The 15,182-nt window shown below is 41.8% G+C and overlaps 1 protein-coding gene across 7 annotated transcripts in view; it reads left to right on the top strand.

The window, feature by feature from the left end:
* Positions 1–15,182, top strand: part of ptprdb (protein tyrosine phosphatase receptor type Db) — a 115,209-nt gene that overhangs the window by 42,875 nt on the left and 57,152 nt on the right. The window contains exon 1 of one of the 7 annotated variants that reach the window (XM_072669831.1): positions 4,815–4,979. The exons of the other annotated variants lie outside the window; for them this stretch is intronic. The gene's annotated coding sequence lies outside the window, so the exon portion shown is untranslated. Of the gene's footprint in view, positions 1–4,814; positions 4,980–15,182 lie in introns of those variants that run through there. 7 annotated transcript variants of the gene reach the window in all.

The following is a 15,182-nucleotide window of genomic DNA, read 5'->3' as shown; positions in this document are numbered from 1 at the left end:
TCTATAAGTGTAGTCTGAAGGTGTGTGGGGATTCATTCTGTGCATATCTTGCAGTGTGGGGGACTGTGGTGTCTGTGATGACTAAAGGAAAAAAAAACAATCAAAGAAATCTTTCACTGTGTGTGGGGTCTCCAGTGTCTTGGACATTGGGTAGGATTTCAGGAATCCTGTAGTGTGGGCGAGGCATAATGTAGCTTTATGGAGAAGACAAAGCAAAGGCAGGAATACAAACTTCTCCATGTGTTTAAGTGAGTTTCTTTAGCTGTTTGAGGGAAGCAGATGTCCCCAGACTGATTGAAACATACAAATAGACAGTGTTATTGAGACATGGTTGTTCCCTATGAGGTAAAATGCTTACCCACAGAAATGCAGCCTTAAACTGAAAAAAAAAAAAAAAACTAAAACAATATCAGGATCTTTTAGTTGAATCTTATCAGCCTCCCAATGAAATGAATGCCCCCCCACCACAAATAACTGTCAGTGAATTTTATTAAATAATGTTATTTGCTTGTTTTCTTAGTATTGTTGTCTAGTCAATGCTCTTGGTGTATTACACTTTACCCACTTGCAGCTAACATTAAGCTAAACATGTGCATTAGGGTTAGGGTTATGTTAGGGTTAAGGGCTGGGAATAGTGTTAGGCTTAGGGACTGGGGATAGGGTTAGGGGTTGGGAATAGGATTAAAGTTAGGGTTAGGGTTATGTTAGGGTTAGGGGTTGGGAATAGGATTAAGGTTATGTTAGGGTTAGGGGTTGGAAATAGGGTTAGGGTTATGTTAGGGTTAGGGGTTGGGAATAGGATTAAGGTTATGTTAGGGTTAGGGGTTGGGAATAGGATTAAGGTTATGTTAGGGTTAGGGGTTGGAAATAGGGTTAGGGTTATGTTATAGGGTTAGGGGTTGGAAATAGGATTAAGGTTATGTTAGGGTTAGGGGTTGGAAATAGGGTTAGGGTTATGTTATAGGGTTAGGGGTTGGGAATAGGATTAAGGTTAGGGTTATGTTAGGGTTAGGGGTTGGGAATAGGATTAAGGTTATGTTGGGGTTAGGGGTTGGGAATAGGGTTAGAGTTATGTTAGGGTTAGGGGCTAGGGATAGGGTTAGGGGTTGGGAATAGGGTCATGGGTTGGGAATAGGGTTAGGGTTATGTTAGAGTTAGGGATTGGGAATAGGGTTAGAGTTAGGGTTATGTTAAGGTTAGGGGCTGGGGATAGGGTTAGAGTTATGTTAGAGTTAGGGGTTGGGAATAGTCACAGTAATTATACGTAATTGTCTAACACCAAGGTTTGGGGAACATGTATGTTTTGTTAGCTTATTTTAATGGATTCATTTGGACGCATAAGTAGTGAATATTTCATGTTGAAGGATCCATTTGAAGGCAGTTAGCATGGATGACCTGCATTATGAATAAGAGAGGGATTAACAGGCGCCAGGGCTGTATGTGCAGTGTAAGCTAAACTGAGGCTACATGCTGAGGTAGGTAGTTAAAGGAATAGTTCTATAAATACATATTATGCTGATTTAAATGTATTTAATGTATTTAAATGTTTTACCCAACATGGCTGCCCTTCCATTCCACTGTGCAGATGTTTCTCTTTGTTTAAGTTAGTCATTCTCTGCTCTACACCACATTGATTTGTCTGTGTCAAACATGCAATGTGATGTGGAAGCGTTTTGAGAGGGTTATGTTAGAGTAAGGGGTTAGATAAGATAAGATAAGATAAGATAAGATAAGATAAGATAATCCTTTATTAGTCCCACAGTGGGGAAATTCTCAAAAAAAGTTAGGAAAAGCTCAGAAGTGAGCAGGAGCTGCTGCAACAGGCTGCCACCTCTGCGGCATTATCTTGAATCAATGGGAATAGGGTTAGGGTTATGTTAAGGTTAGGGGCTGGGGATAGGGTTAGGGTTATGTTGGGGTTAGGGGCTGGGGATGGGGTTATGTTGGGGTTAGGGGCTGGGGATGGGGTTAGGGGCTGGGGATAGGGTTAGGGTTATGTTAGGGTTAGGAGCTGGGGATTTGGTTAGGGTTATGTTAGGGGTTGGGAATAGGGATAGGGTTATGTTAGGGTTAGGGGCTGGGGATAGGGTTATGTTAGGGTTAGGGGCTGGGGATAGGGTTAGGGTTATATTAGGGGCTGGGGATAGGGTTAGGGTTATTTTAGGGACTGGGCATAGGGCTATGTTAGGGTTAGGGGCTTGGGATAGGGTTAGGGTTATATTAGGGGCTGGGGATAGGGTTATGTTAGGGTTAGGTGTTGGGAATAGGGTTAGGGTTATGTTAGGGACTGGGGATAGGGTTATGTTAGGGTTAGGGGTTGGGAATAGGGTTAGGGTTATGTTAGGGACTGGGGATAGGGTTATGTTAGGGTTAGGGGTTTGGGATAGGGTTAGGGTTATGTTAGGGGCTGGGGATAGGGTTATGTTAGGGTTAGGGGTTTGGGATAGGGTTAGGGTTATGTTAGGGGCTGGGGATAGGGTTATGTTAGGGTTAGGGGTTGGGAATAGGGTTAGGGTTATGTTAGGGACTGGGGATAGGGTTATGTTAGGGTTAGGGGTTGGGAATAGGGAATAGGGAATCTTCTCTTTTCTCCTATGATCTGAGATCTGCTTTATTTCTTCTCAGACACAAATAAGAAAGGACATTTTTCCATTGGGAAGACATGTTCATCATGCAAAATGTGATCTTTCTGTGAGTCATCAGTGTATAATTATGTGATTCCATTCAACATTTTGACCCTGACATTTGAGAATCAGGTAGCTAGGCCATGCAAGTATATTTCTTAATTGAGCTTTATATTCACACCATCAATTAGCACTGTGCCCCTATGGTGACATGGTGGTTGTTTTAAAAAAAGGCCACAAGATAATATATTGAATATATTAGTGGCCTCAGAATACGGTATAATCTCATCCCCTCTGTATATTATCTCATGGCTTTTAATATATACATCTTGCCTCAACATAGTTTTTTTCTGGCCTCGATATATTATTTTGTTGCAAGTATGTACTAATTAATATTGAATATTGATTCAGTGTTAATAATTAATTTCAATATTAATATTAAAATCGAGAAAATGGTCTGAAATCAACCCCACTTATCACTACTCCCACAGAATCCCTGAAATCGAACATCCATAGTTATGCTATTCATCCTACAATGTGTGGTACTTAACCAACAAGAAATATGCACAAAAGAAGGTGGTAGTTGGGGGGGACGGGGGACGATGACAACAAGAACAGGTAGACGCAAGGACTTATAAAGTAAGTCTGACGACTTGCTATAAAACCAACTACAGGGTGTATCCATACATGTACCCCCAGTAATGTTTTTTGGGGTCCATGGTTAACACTGCAACTGCCTAAGGGGTATCCATAGCTATATCAAAGGGGCTCTAGAACGGACTCATTTTATTTATTATTCACCCAGCCCACAGCAATGGCCACTTCAGGAAATTATGATGGTGCTGATGCTTGTCAGACTGGAGAGCATATCCTCACCAGTTTGCTAGCTGAGGTAAACGGGTTGCTGGGCCAAGCAGGCCTCTGTGCCAGTGTCTGCAGAAGGTGAGCTCGAAAAGCTGGCTATGCGCGTGGATATCTATGCTATGCTAACGAGTCAAATACTTACTATGTGTACACTAAAGAACTACCTAAAATACTGAATTAGCTACTTACTATGCCTTATATGGCATATTTACTGTTAAATGATCAAAGATGCTTTGGTACTGTGTTCATGTTGGACGTGAGTCGATGTTGCACTTGTTCTGACTGCAACACCTCACACTTTATTCACATATAAAGACGTGAGCTCTTAACAGCGTTCATTTCACTGCAGCGTCCTGATTTCACTGTAGCCACCACGAATAAGCTCATACAGGGAAGAGAGTGGACCGAGAGTTTCGGCGCGCCTCCATAGGATTCCTCTCCCTGAACCGCAGACGCGTTTTCGCGCTTTCTTGACGTCACGACGCACCGCTCGCGCCTCCCGTCTTTGGCTAACAACCGAGCGAGCGAGCGCGTGCGTGCGTGCGTGCGTGTGTGCGAGAAAGAGAGAGAGAGAGAGAGAGAGAGAGAGAGAGAGAGACTGAGACACAGAGAGAGAGAGAGAGAGAGAGAGAGAGAGAGAGACACAGAGAGAGAGAGAGAGAGACTGAGACACAGAGAGAGAGAGAGACTGAGACACAGAGAGAGAGAGAGAGAGAGAGAGAGAGAGAGAGAGAGAGACTGAGACACACAGAGAGAGAGAGAGAGAGAGAGAGAGAGACTGAGACACAGAGAGAGAGAGAGAGAGAGAGACTGAGACACAGAGAGAGAGAGAGAGACTGAGACACAGAGAGAGAGAGAGAGAGAGAGAGAGAGAGAGAGGAGAGAGAGAGAGAGACACAGAGAGAGAGAGAGAGAGAGAGAGAGAGAGAGGAGAGAGAGAGAGAGAGAGAGACTGAGACACAGAGAGAGAGAGAGAGACTGAGACACAGAGAGAGAGAGAGAGAGAGAGAGAGACACAGAGAGAGAGAGAGAGAGAGAGAGAGAGAGACAGAGAGAGAGAGAGAGAGAGGAGAGAGAGAGAGAGAGAGAGAGAGAGAGAGAGACAGAGACACACACAGAGAGAGAGAGAGAGAGAGAGAGAGGGGAGGGGGGCGAAGGGAGCAGTGTACTCTAACCGAAACCCCACGGCGCCTTATTGTCTTTCTTTTGACTGAATATCAGCCAGTCTCTCCCCGGAGGAGCGGAGCTCATCCCACCGTCGCTTTAAACGGCCGCCCGAAGGAGCCGTTAAGAGGAGGAGGAGGAGGAGGAGGAGGAGGAGAGTAGCCGTTTTTTTTGAGGGTGTCGGTAATGCCGACCTAGTCGAGTTTGGCGGCTGAAAGCGACGGTGCCGTTACCGTTCACTTACCGAGCGACGAGACCGGACTGAGAGGCTGAAGAGAGAGAGAGAGAGAGAGAGAGAGAGAGAGAGAGAGAGAGATGTTTACTCAGGTAGGCGAAAATGGTTGCTCTAACGGTCGCTCGAGCATAATCGCGTGAATGGACTAGTGCTAACTAGACCAGCAGTTAAAGGGGCTTTAGTGCACAATTGTTTCCCATTTTTGAGAAAATCTGCTTTTCGGGCGATGTTTTAATGTAATGTCGGAGGATATCGCGTTCTCAGGCACTGGCGGTACTTCTAGTGCTAGCAGGATTCCCTGTAGCCTCTCACATCCACAGTCCCACAGCCGTCTCTCCCACAGCCTAGCTGCACCGCTGTAGCTCACCTTAGAGAGACGATATGTGCTGAACGGGCATTTCCCCCCCCCCCCCCCCGTGTCCATTTTCTGTGTCATTGGTGGTTATTAAAGATATATTTACCCTCAGAAATAAAGAGACAGGCTTATCGTAGCGTGCGGCGTGATTGGGAGGTGTTGGTGGCTCAGCTGTAAGGAGCGCTGGTGACTGTATGGGCGTTTCTCACCAGTAAAGTGGCAGAGCTGGTTTTTTGATCGTGCATTGCCTCGAAGTTGTAATTAGGACACGATTTGGCAAAATTGCTCCCTTGAGACCATAAATAAGCTAAAATAATCCAGAAACCCCGTCTGATGTCTGTATGTGCTGTGTGGTGTAGTTTGTGCTTAGTGTTCCCACATGAGGAGTGAAATGACAGAACCCCTCAGATACCCCCCCCCCTTTTTTTATTAGATGCTCCTTTTATTATTAGGACATTTGATTTTAAGGGGAATTGGATAAGCACAGGGTGAAGAATATGGATAGAGTTAGGGTCAGGTTAATGTAATCAAATGTACATGATTTTGATGATTTTGCCATCACTAAAAGCATAGGCAGGCAGTCAGTTGTCAGACAGCTGTCTGCTGAAGCTACAGGGTTGGGCGATATGATGATATTTTATGGTATTGTGATAAATTCTGATATTGTGATATGCAGTATGCTTTTCTAAGCATATCGAGGATCATATCTATAATATTGTTTTTTTACCCTATCGCCCAGCCCTACTTCAATATTAATATAATTATGAAAGTCTGTCACGAAAAGATCCTGGGTGACATAGACTTCCATTCATTTTTAGCTACATTAGTAGTCCCACTGCAGAACTGTAGAAGCGGATATGTCTGGGCTGATCAGCTGTTCCTGGGTTAAAGGGGAAACAGTGTCAGTTCGATTACGTGGTCAACCATCCCTTCAAGGGACCCCAATGTGGGTCCCCACAGGGAAAGATGCTGCAACATGCTGCTGTGTGAAAGAGAGAAACAGTTTTGGCCCTCCAGGTTTGCAGCATTTACTTGACCTATTTCACCCAAGCCGAGTGGGCTGAGGTTGCAGAGTTGGGGGAAAAGGGAGGAATAAAAGGGGGGAAAAATGAAAGTTTCAATAATTAACCTCTTCTGCATACGCTGCTGCAGACTGTTGGCACATTTTGAACACACAAGGGTGCACATTTATGAAGCAGGTGGCCTCAGCTTCAGTGGCATATGGTTCGGTATTAATAATGCAGACATCACAGTAGCGACTTTGTGCTTACTGTGCATTTGTACATGTTCCTGACATTTTTAGGAACAGGTAGTGATGTGCAGTTTAGGCCCGGCTTGTATGGTAGATTCATTCAGTCATCTGTTTTGAACCAGTTTTCCAGTCTAATCTAGGCACCCCTGCGGTCTAGTCCCAGCAGGGGAACATCCTTGAGTCAGGAGTTGCCAGAGCAGTGGCTGTGGCAACAGTTTTGCCGTCAGAATGTGTGGTAAATGGATTTGTTGGACATTTTACTGAGTGTGGTGTTCTTGCTGTTCTTGTTGTTGCTGTGCACAAAGCCAGATTGCCAGTTGCAGCAATTCCCAATTGGCTTTAGGAGTGTTTACTTGGTCGCGCATAACGGCTTTGGCGTCTGAGTTTCAGTCTGTCAGCCCGAAATGCAGACTGTCCAGCACTGTCCGCCAATTTTGGCTTCTTCTTCTTCTTGCCTCCTTTTTCTCCAAATTTCGAGTCGTCCCCCACTGGCCAGTATCTTTCCCTCCCCGCTGAGAGCACAGCCAGTTGCCCTTTTGTGGACTCCTGGCCATGGATAGCTGTGGCATAGCTGGGAGCACTCAGTATCTGGTGGCACGACTGAGATATCAGTTGGCTAACGCTGTTGAGGTCCTGCATATTTATTGGTATCGACCTGAAGCTCAACAAAATGTAAATGTTATTGGTTCCATTTTCGATTTGAGGATTTTACATGATGAACAAGTAATATTTTGTGAAACTGCACTAGCCACAATCTAATATGTCATCCCGAAGCTAATGCGGGTTTAGTGGCATTGTGCTGTTCTTCTATTCTGCAAAGCTATTGCAGCTAATGCAGCATAATCAGTATGAATATGACACTTTATTAGCTTTTAGACAGTTGTGTTAATGTATTGCTGGATTCAAGTGTGTATTGAATTAAGATTGAAAGTGATCGTTTTGAATGATACAGTATACTATGTTGTAAGGTTTTGCTTCTATTCTATGTATTGTAACCTCTGGTGTAGAGAGACATGTTAGTTTCTGACGAATGGAAGTCCAAATATCAGGGGGTTACAGATGATTTCAGAGTAATTTGAATAAGGAAAAATAATGACCGTTGCATAATTGGATCCTCAGTCTAGGGCTCAGAGGCGGGAACAGTGTGGCGTGGGACATGGCTGTTCTGATAGGGCTCCTGGAGACATTCAAACAACAGAGCCACTTCAGATATTATTATTATTTTATTATGAAATGATAAAAATACCCGTTCTCCATGATGCACATTTGTATTAGTATTTCACAATTATAATATATATAAACACCATTGTGGATTTTATAATAAATAACAATGGGTATAATGCCATGTGTGTAATAAATATGTAATCTAATGATTACATTCACTTAAATTAGTAGACTTAGGCATAAAACAACCTACATTATTTGCATATTGTTTATTAAAAACTGTCTGTTCAATCATCTGTATTTTTGCTGTAAAATGTATATACTTGGAGACAAAAAAAAAGGTGTATAAATCTGAAGTATTGCTAGACCACTTTTATTCAGCAACTCGAACTTATACAACTCTTTCCAAATGCTGGAATATGTCTGCCCTGGAAATGCCTTTATTCTTACCACTTGGCGTAGGTCCATCCAGTTCTCCAAGGACACCAGCAGCACAGGGAATTTCTCTGTCTAGTGCAAGAATTGCGACTGGATAGAAAGTGGTTTCAGCATTGTTTCAGACTGGATACTGGCCAGTTCAACCTGCTCCTTAGCAAAGTTGAACCCCAAATAGCATTGGCTGGATACAAGGAATCAGGGATGTCTCAATCTAACCTGTTGGATCAGGATCAGGGCTGATTCAGGCAATTGTATTGGATCAGGTATCGGCTGTTAGTTCCGGTTCTGATCCTTAGTTCTGTTGTAGCTGCTTGCATTAACAGACACGATTATCAGCTGCTGCTGTGAGAAACTATCCTGGAGCTGCAGTGAGAAACTATCCTGGAGCTGCAGTGAGGAACTATCCTGGACATTGTTTTTTTGTGACCACATTTTTGGTGAGCAAAACAAGAAAGAGCTTTATTTTAACTGATGAGTGCAGTGGCGTTACCAGTTAGAAGCTAAAACAAGGCTAAAGTTGGCTTCTAATTCTAGCTAATTCTTTATTCTGCCTTACATAGAGTTACATCGTGTATATTTCAGCTGTATAAAATAACAGCTGCATCATTTAAGGTGGAGCGGAAAGTTCAGGCTAAAAAAGCTTAGCCTTTAGCTATTTGAACCTTGTTGTAAGTTTGCCACAGCAACAACAAACTGTACACAGAACAGCAGTTAAAATGAGTGGTTAGTTAATATGTCAGACAATTATTATGTAAATCACTCTTCCAAAAAATGTTTGTTACCATTTATAACCATTATGTTCATTTGGAGAGACTGGGGAGACTTTTACCCTGTCTTTACTCTTAAAGTACACCTGTTAAGAAACTGAACTATTGTGAAAGCGCTCTGTTCTACCAGCAAACAGACTTGATCGGGACATCCCTATGAGGAATGAAATTCGAGTGGGAACTAAAGGTTAAGGGAGTAAATACTGGGAACCGTAAGTCATCTGTATCTACGATTGGGATTAGGATTGCCTCCCAATCAAAATGTAGAAAATCTCAAACCATTTTCTCGCTTGTTGCCGGGTTGTGTGTTGCCAAATTGCGGTTACAAATAGCCTACTGCCATAGGAAGTAAATGTCACCTGCCGCTTTGTCGTCTGCTGGTGTGAACGTACAGTGAGTGCTAGAATATTTATAATATTTAAGACAATATTTTAAAGCTTTTACTGCTTCAGTTAGACGATTGTACTTAAGACAGACCTGACAGTTCTCTCCTGTAATATAGTCTCTTAGACTATATTGGCTGAAATGATTGTTTACCAGAATGCTCAGCTTCTTAAAAAATAATAATAATAATAATAACTTTTTGCACAGGTTAAGCCTTGATTCAAACAATCAGAGGTGTTGTCCTCATTCACCAAAGTTTTGAATGGTATTTGTCGGCCCTAGCAATAGGGTGCCCCTGCACAGTTTGATATCTCACCTGATTTAACACATCATCAAGCAACTATTAAACCCATCATGAGTTGAACTAAGTGTGATAGAGCGGAGAAAATACAAAGCTGTGCTGTGCCAGGGTCCCTGGGGACTGGAATTAAGAATGCTGGCTCTGGTAGGAGATTAGCATCTGTGAAGAATTTTCGAATGGCCTAAAAGTGCTGCACGATTTAAATGCCTTTTGTTTCTGGCTTTCTTGATCAGTGACTGGAGAGGATAAGGATTACTAATATAATTTAGTGTAAATTTGTTGAAGGCACATACAGACAGCAAAGATGCGTTTCGGTTTCTCTGCATGCTTAAGACAAAAAGACCATATACCTCAAATACAAATAACCCTGGTCATTTTATAACCTCGTTAACTTTACGAGGCTACCATTATCATGATTTATCCTTAGCAGATGAGCCATTTGTATAATGCAAAAGCTACACTTAATAATAGTAATACAATAAATTGTTAATTCAGACACAGATATTAATTCAGGAAGAGTAAAACATGACCAAAAACTTAGAAAACAGGGTACAGAAAGACCAAAGAACAGAAAGTTCTTGCGGTGTCATGTGGTGTTTAAAGTAAAGGTGCACCAAGCCACCTTTTACAATCACAAACCCATGGCAACTGATTCACAGTTTCCAAAGCCATATAATGCATAAAAGTTGGAAGTCAGTCTGTTTTTTATTAGTGCCAAAAATAAATTTGCTTCTTAAACTGATGTCTGACACCTTTTCCAGTCACATTTTAGCCAGCCTTGTGTTAGTCCAGATTCATCAAAATGTGACAGAAAGCACACCGGGTACAGTATATGATAAGTAAAAGTAAAATGATGATCACAGTTATTTTGCTTAATGTTAAAAGCATTAATTAATTCAGTCAATTATGCACCATTGTGATTATTTTTACAGTAAAATCACTGATGTTAGCATTGTTGGACTTGAAAACTTGACTCTTTTGTGATATACTCATTATATTGCGTTGTGGTTAGGGGTGTAGCGGTACGCAAAGCTCACAGTTCGGTTCTCGCTGCGGTTTGGACCTCATGGGTCAGTACAAGTTTAGTACAGTGTGGAAAAAGTGGACATTAGTGGATATTAGTGCAAGTAACAGATTGTTCCTCCCTGAGGTAGTTAGTAAAGACTGTAGTGTACAAACATTAGCACGTTGGACATGTTCCATGCACATCATTTTGAATCAGCGCTCCAGAGTTAATAAAAAAAAACCTCAATAAAATGCAATGTTAGCCAGATAACAGACTTTAGGTAGGCTCACCAGGGTTGTTACAGATTTTAAATCATTCACTGAGCAAATCAGAAATCATGTTTCATATTAAAATATGATTTCAAACATTTATACACAGAAATAGGAATGTTGGGTTACTAGTTAGGGTTGTTGGTAGTTTCCACTTTAGCCCTACTCCAAATATTACCATGGTATATGATAATACTGACATCTTATACTGCATTATTTCAAAACCAAAAGTTTAGTTAGCTCAAAACGAAGCATACATTCACACAAAAGATAAATCCGACATTTTCATCCTTTGACTGAGGCTTTTATACCGAGAGACTCACATTTGAATCATGTTACACAGGTAGGTGGATGTAGCATGAGGAGTCTTGCTCAGGAACTGTTTATTGGTGTAGTGTTGTGTTCTTACCCAGCTGGGGAATCAAACCTCACTGTGCCATAGAGAAGGTGATGGGGATGTTGGTACCCATTGCACAACACCAACACCAGTGCTGCGCTAACATGCTGTTATTTGCATGGCAGCGTGAACAGCAGAAAACACACACTGACTGAACCATTTTAAATTCCGATTTATATGTGGTACTGAAAATCTGAAACTGAAGTATCTGATTCATGACAATGCGACCTCAGTCTGAACAGCCAGATCAGGAATTTAGTTTTTGTCCCATGCGCTGTGGAAATGGACACCTTATGGCATCATCAGCTAAATGCTCATTCCTATGGTTCTATTATTATTATTCTTTTTGGTTAGCAGGATAAGCAAAAAGAGCTGTAGTGTATAAACAAAGAAGTACAGTTTCTGTAATAGGAGGAATCAAACAGACAACAGAGGGTGCTTTGATATAGAGAGTAAGAAAAGAGTCAAAAGAGCTTGTTCACATAAAATGTTTCGTTCTGTCCAGTACAAGTCTTTTCTCTTTGAATTTGTGTCTTAGATAGCGTTCTTCACAGCAGATTAAATGAGTGAAATGGAGCTTCGGTAGGCTGGATTTAGTATGACTGTTTGTCTTCCTACAAGATTTAGACTAATGTTAGCGGTTCAGTTCCTTAAATGTGCAGAGTGAAGCGCTGGTGTAAACTAACTTAACCTTAGTTTAGCTAGCCAGTGAATGCCACACACCAGAGTAGAGAGTTTGGACCCCTGGCCGGCTATCTAGGCTTAGCCTGGCTTAGTGTAGTTATCAGACCAAACATGCACACAACACAGCACAAGTTGCATTCCAGTTAACTGAGGGCCAAACCACACAGGTTTAGAGGAGTGTTTGAAATGGAACGTTGCTGAGCTACTGCTGCTTATAACTTTGTTTAAGCAGAAAAATAACGTCTTTAGAGGGTAATTTTTAGATAGGAATGCTTCTAGGGCGTGTTTCCATATCTGGCTACGACTATTTTCAGGCAAATCCTGCAGACTGGTTAATCCAGGTTTGCAGGCTCTTTCTCTATTATTTGGAATGAATCAGCCTGTATTTCCATCCTTTCTCAGCGCGTGACCTCACCATCAGTGAGCTCCCACAGTGCCCCCTGCCCTCGTCCTCCTCGTTTGTACACAGGAGGTATGTGCTTATTGGACTGTTTACTAGAAAGACACAGAACAGAAATGTGACACATCATATGTCCTCGTTTTAAGATACCATCATCATTTCAAAAGGATTTAGAGTTGAATGAGTTAGACCTAATGACACTACAGGCCAGAACCTTTCGGACAGAAACAGATGGTTAAATATGTGTATGTGTCTCGTTAAGACACATTTGTTTAGTTATTGGTGTCTTCCTTCATCCTTATTTGTTTTTTTATCTTAAGCGTCCAAAGAATGGCCTCACTTTCAAAGCATTTCAGCCAGTGCAAAGAAAATGCTGCATTAGTGTTATCATGGGTGTTAATCAGAGTTGCTGATCTGAGAAGCTTTTTAGTGATTTGTCTTCTAATGCTTAAGGTCAGGATTTAGAAGAGGCGAAGCTGGTCTTAGATCAGCATGACACGGCTCATTTTACCCGGAGCATAATCACGACGATTTATCACTGACTCCCTGTTAAGCTGTAATTAGGAAAACTTGCTGCAATTGTGCTGATGAATGTTGACTCTATGATTATGAATAATCCATTACTATGCAGTCTTTCACTTTGAAAAGCTGTTTCCAAGATAATAGCTCATCTTAACTGGAAATGGTCCTTCTTATCCCTTCAACTGTATCTCTTCTATAGCTCGTCCATTAAAGCACAGTGGTGCTAACATTTGTATTCGGGCACAGTAAATTATTTTAGCTGATGACCTTAATGATTGAGTCATTACGCTTCCCGTAGTGCAGGTTTTTTGAGGACACGACTCTGGATATTGGCATCGAGCTTAGATAAGTCTTGATTTAAGCGCTCATGGCTTCAGCAATTGACTGGCAACAACTTAATCCCACTGAGCGCTTTGGATCACGCCAAAGCAGTTATATTATCTGCTAGAATGAAATGAGGCTTGTGTTTAAAAGGTGTGGTGTGTGTCACCCCTCATTTAAAACATCACTAAATAGTCAGAAAGTATCTATAGATGCTCTCAAAATCAGAAAGTATCTATAGATGATCTCAAAATAAAAATAATGAGATTAGTAAACAAAAAAGGTTATGAAAACAGTATTTCTGCATCTCGTTCTTGCACACGACAGCACACAATAAACAATGATTGAATGTCTAAAGTGTTCTGAAACCCCATCAGAAGAGTATGAGTTCGATCTGTAGCTGATTTGGCCACTCTAGCAGGTAGTGTTCACCTCCAAGTGTGTTTAGATGACCAGTGATTTTACGTAATGTTGGGTTAGCAGCAGTGGAAAAGATGTGGTTGGCTGGCCTTATGTGTCTCGAAGGAGGCAGTGCTAGTGGCATTGTATCCTGCAGCAGTGAGGAACATTCTCGGAGGGTAAAAAAAGTGTACAGAGTGAAACTATTTTGCGATGAAACATTAAAACCCAATGTAATATCTGTGGGTTCTAATTCTGTGAATGCATTTTTGCTTTTTGCTCAAGCCTCTTAAATAATTTGGTGAAATACACTCCCGCCATGTCCTTACTTTTGAAATATGGCTGTTAGTCATCGTAATTATTAACATACCAACATACCATCTTCTAGGAACAGCAAGTGATGAAGCATTACTATGCCAACACACATCACTGCAAGCTCTTCAGCCATCAGTAGGAATAGAGCAACGTCCTCATCCTTTTTCATGCTTCTCAACATTCGCCTCATTCTCTACAATCGTCTTCTTCCCTTCACCCCCATTTTGTGCATGAGCGTGAACGCCCCCTGTTGCTGACTGGCTGAAATAGTGCTGTGTGGCTTGGTCCGGGCCAGCTTGTTTGTTGTCCATTTACAGAGCCAGGGCTGACTGCGAACATCAGCCTTTTTCCAGCGTGCAAGCAGACTGGAGAGCTAGTGAACCATGAGAAACCGTTATTTAAATGTATTGAATTGAAATCAGGGTCATTGGGATTGGGTCATCCCTACTATATAGAAGCCTTTTTGCTTAGAGTGCACAGGTTTACACTCAGGTTAGCATGGGTGCCTGTTGAATGCTGTGATATCACACTCTATTAATACAGCCACCACTGTATCAGTATGCACATTGCCATGGGTTTATTCACAGTGATTGCTGTATTTTAAGCACAGTCCTAATAGCCAGTGGGTAAAACATTTTGGGAGAATAATTCCAGTGCTTGTATGCATTCCATCCACTGCCACAGTGTATTCCCTGCAAAACAACTGTACAAAGCAGCTTGATGATCTGATGAGACTGATCTTGTTTGGCTGTCTAGCTGAATATGACCACAGTGTCGGGCAAGCGTACTAGCTGTGGCAGGATCAAGAGAGAATGTATCCTGTTGCTGCAAAGGAAAAAGCATGTAAGAGTATCCGCTTTGAAAGAAGCGTACACTCTTACAAGACAAATTAATTAGGACATTTATTTACCATGGCAGGAAACCTTCTACCTGATTGCAATCAGCTTTTGGAAGCCATGCATGTCAGCTGAGATTTTGCATGAGGGATCAAGTATTTTTTTAAAATTACTATTATTGATTATTATTATTGTTGGTGGTGCTGCTGTTGCCATTATTGTTGCGAAATTTTGCGGTTTGACTCATTTATACCAGACATGTAAATGTATGCTGCAGTAGAAAGAGTGTGAAAATGGCCCAAAATGTGTAAAACTCCACAGGCGCAGAAGGGTACACATTTAACTCTCAGATTCAGGTCAGAATTTTTTACTTCAAGTAAGCATACATAATAACATCGGCTTATTCAGCAGGCACTGTGCTTCACACACTTTACAACAACTGGAAGTGTCAAAGAGAGGAGGTGGTATTGCGAACAGAAAACAGC

This window comes from Salminus brasiliensis, chromosome 24 (assembly GCF_030463535.1).
Source record: "Salminus brasiliensis chromosome 24, fSalBra1.hap2, whole genome shotgun sequence".
NCBI classification, from domain to species: Eukaryota; Metazoa; Chordata; class Actinopteri; order Characiformes; family Bryconidae; genus Salminus; species Salminus brasiliensis.
This window is presented reverse-complemented; position numbering and strand designations above follow the sequence as displayed.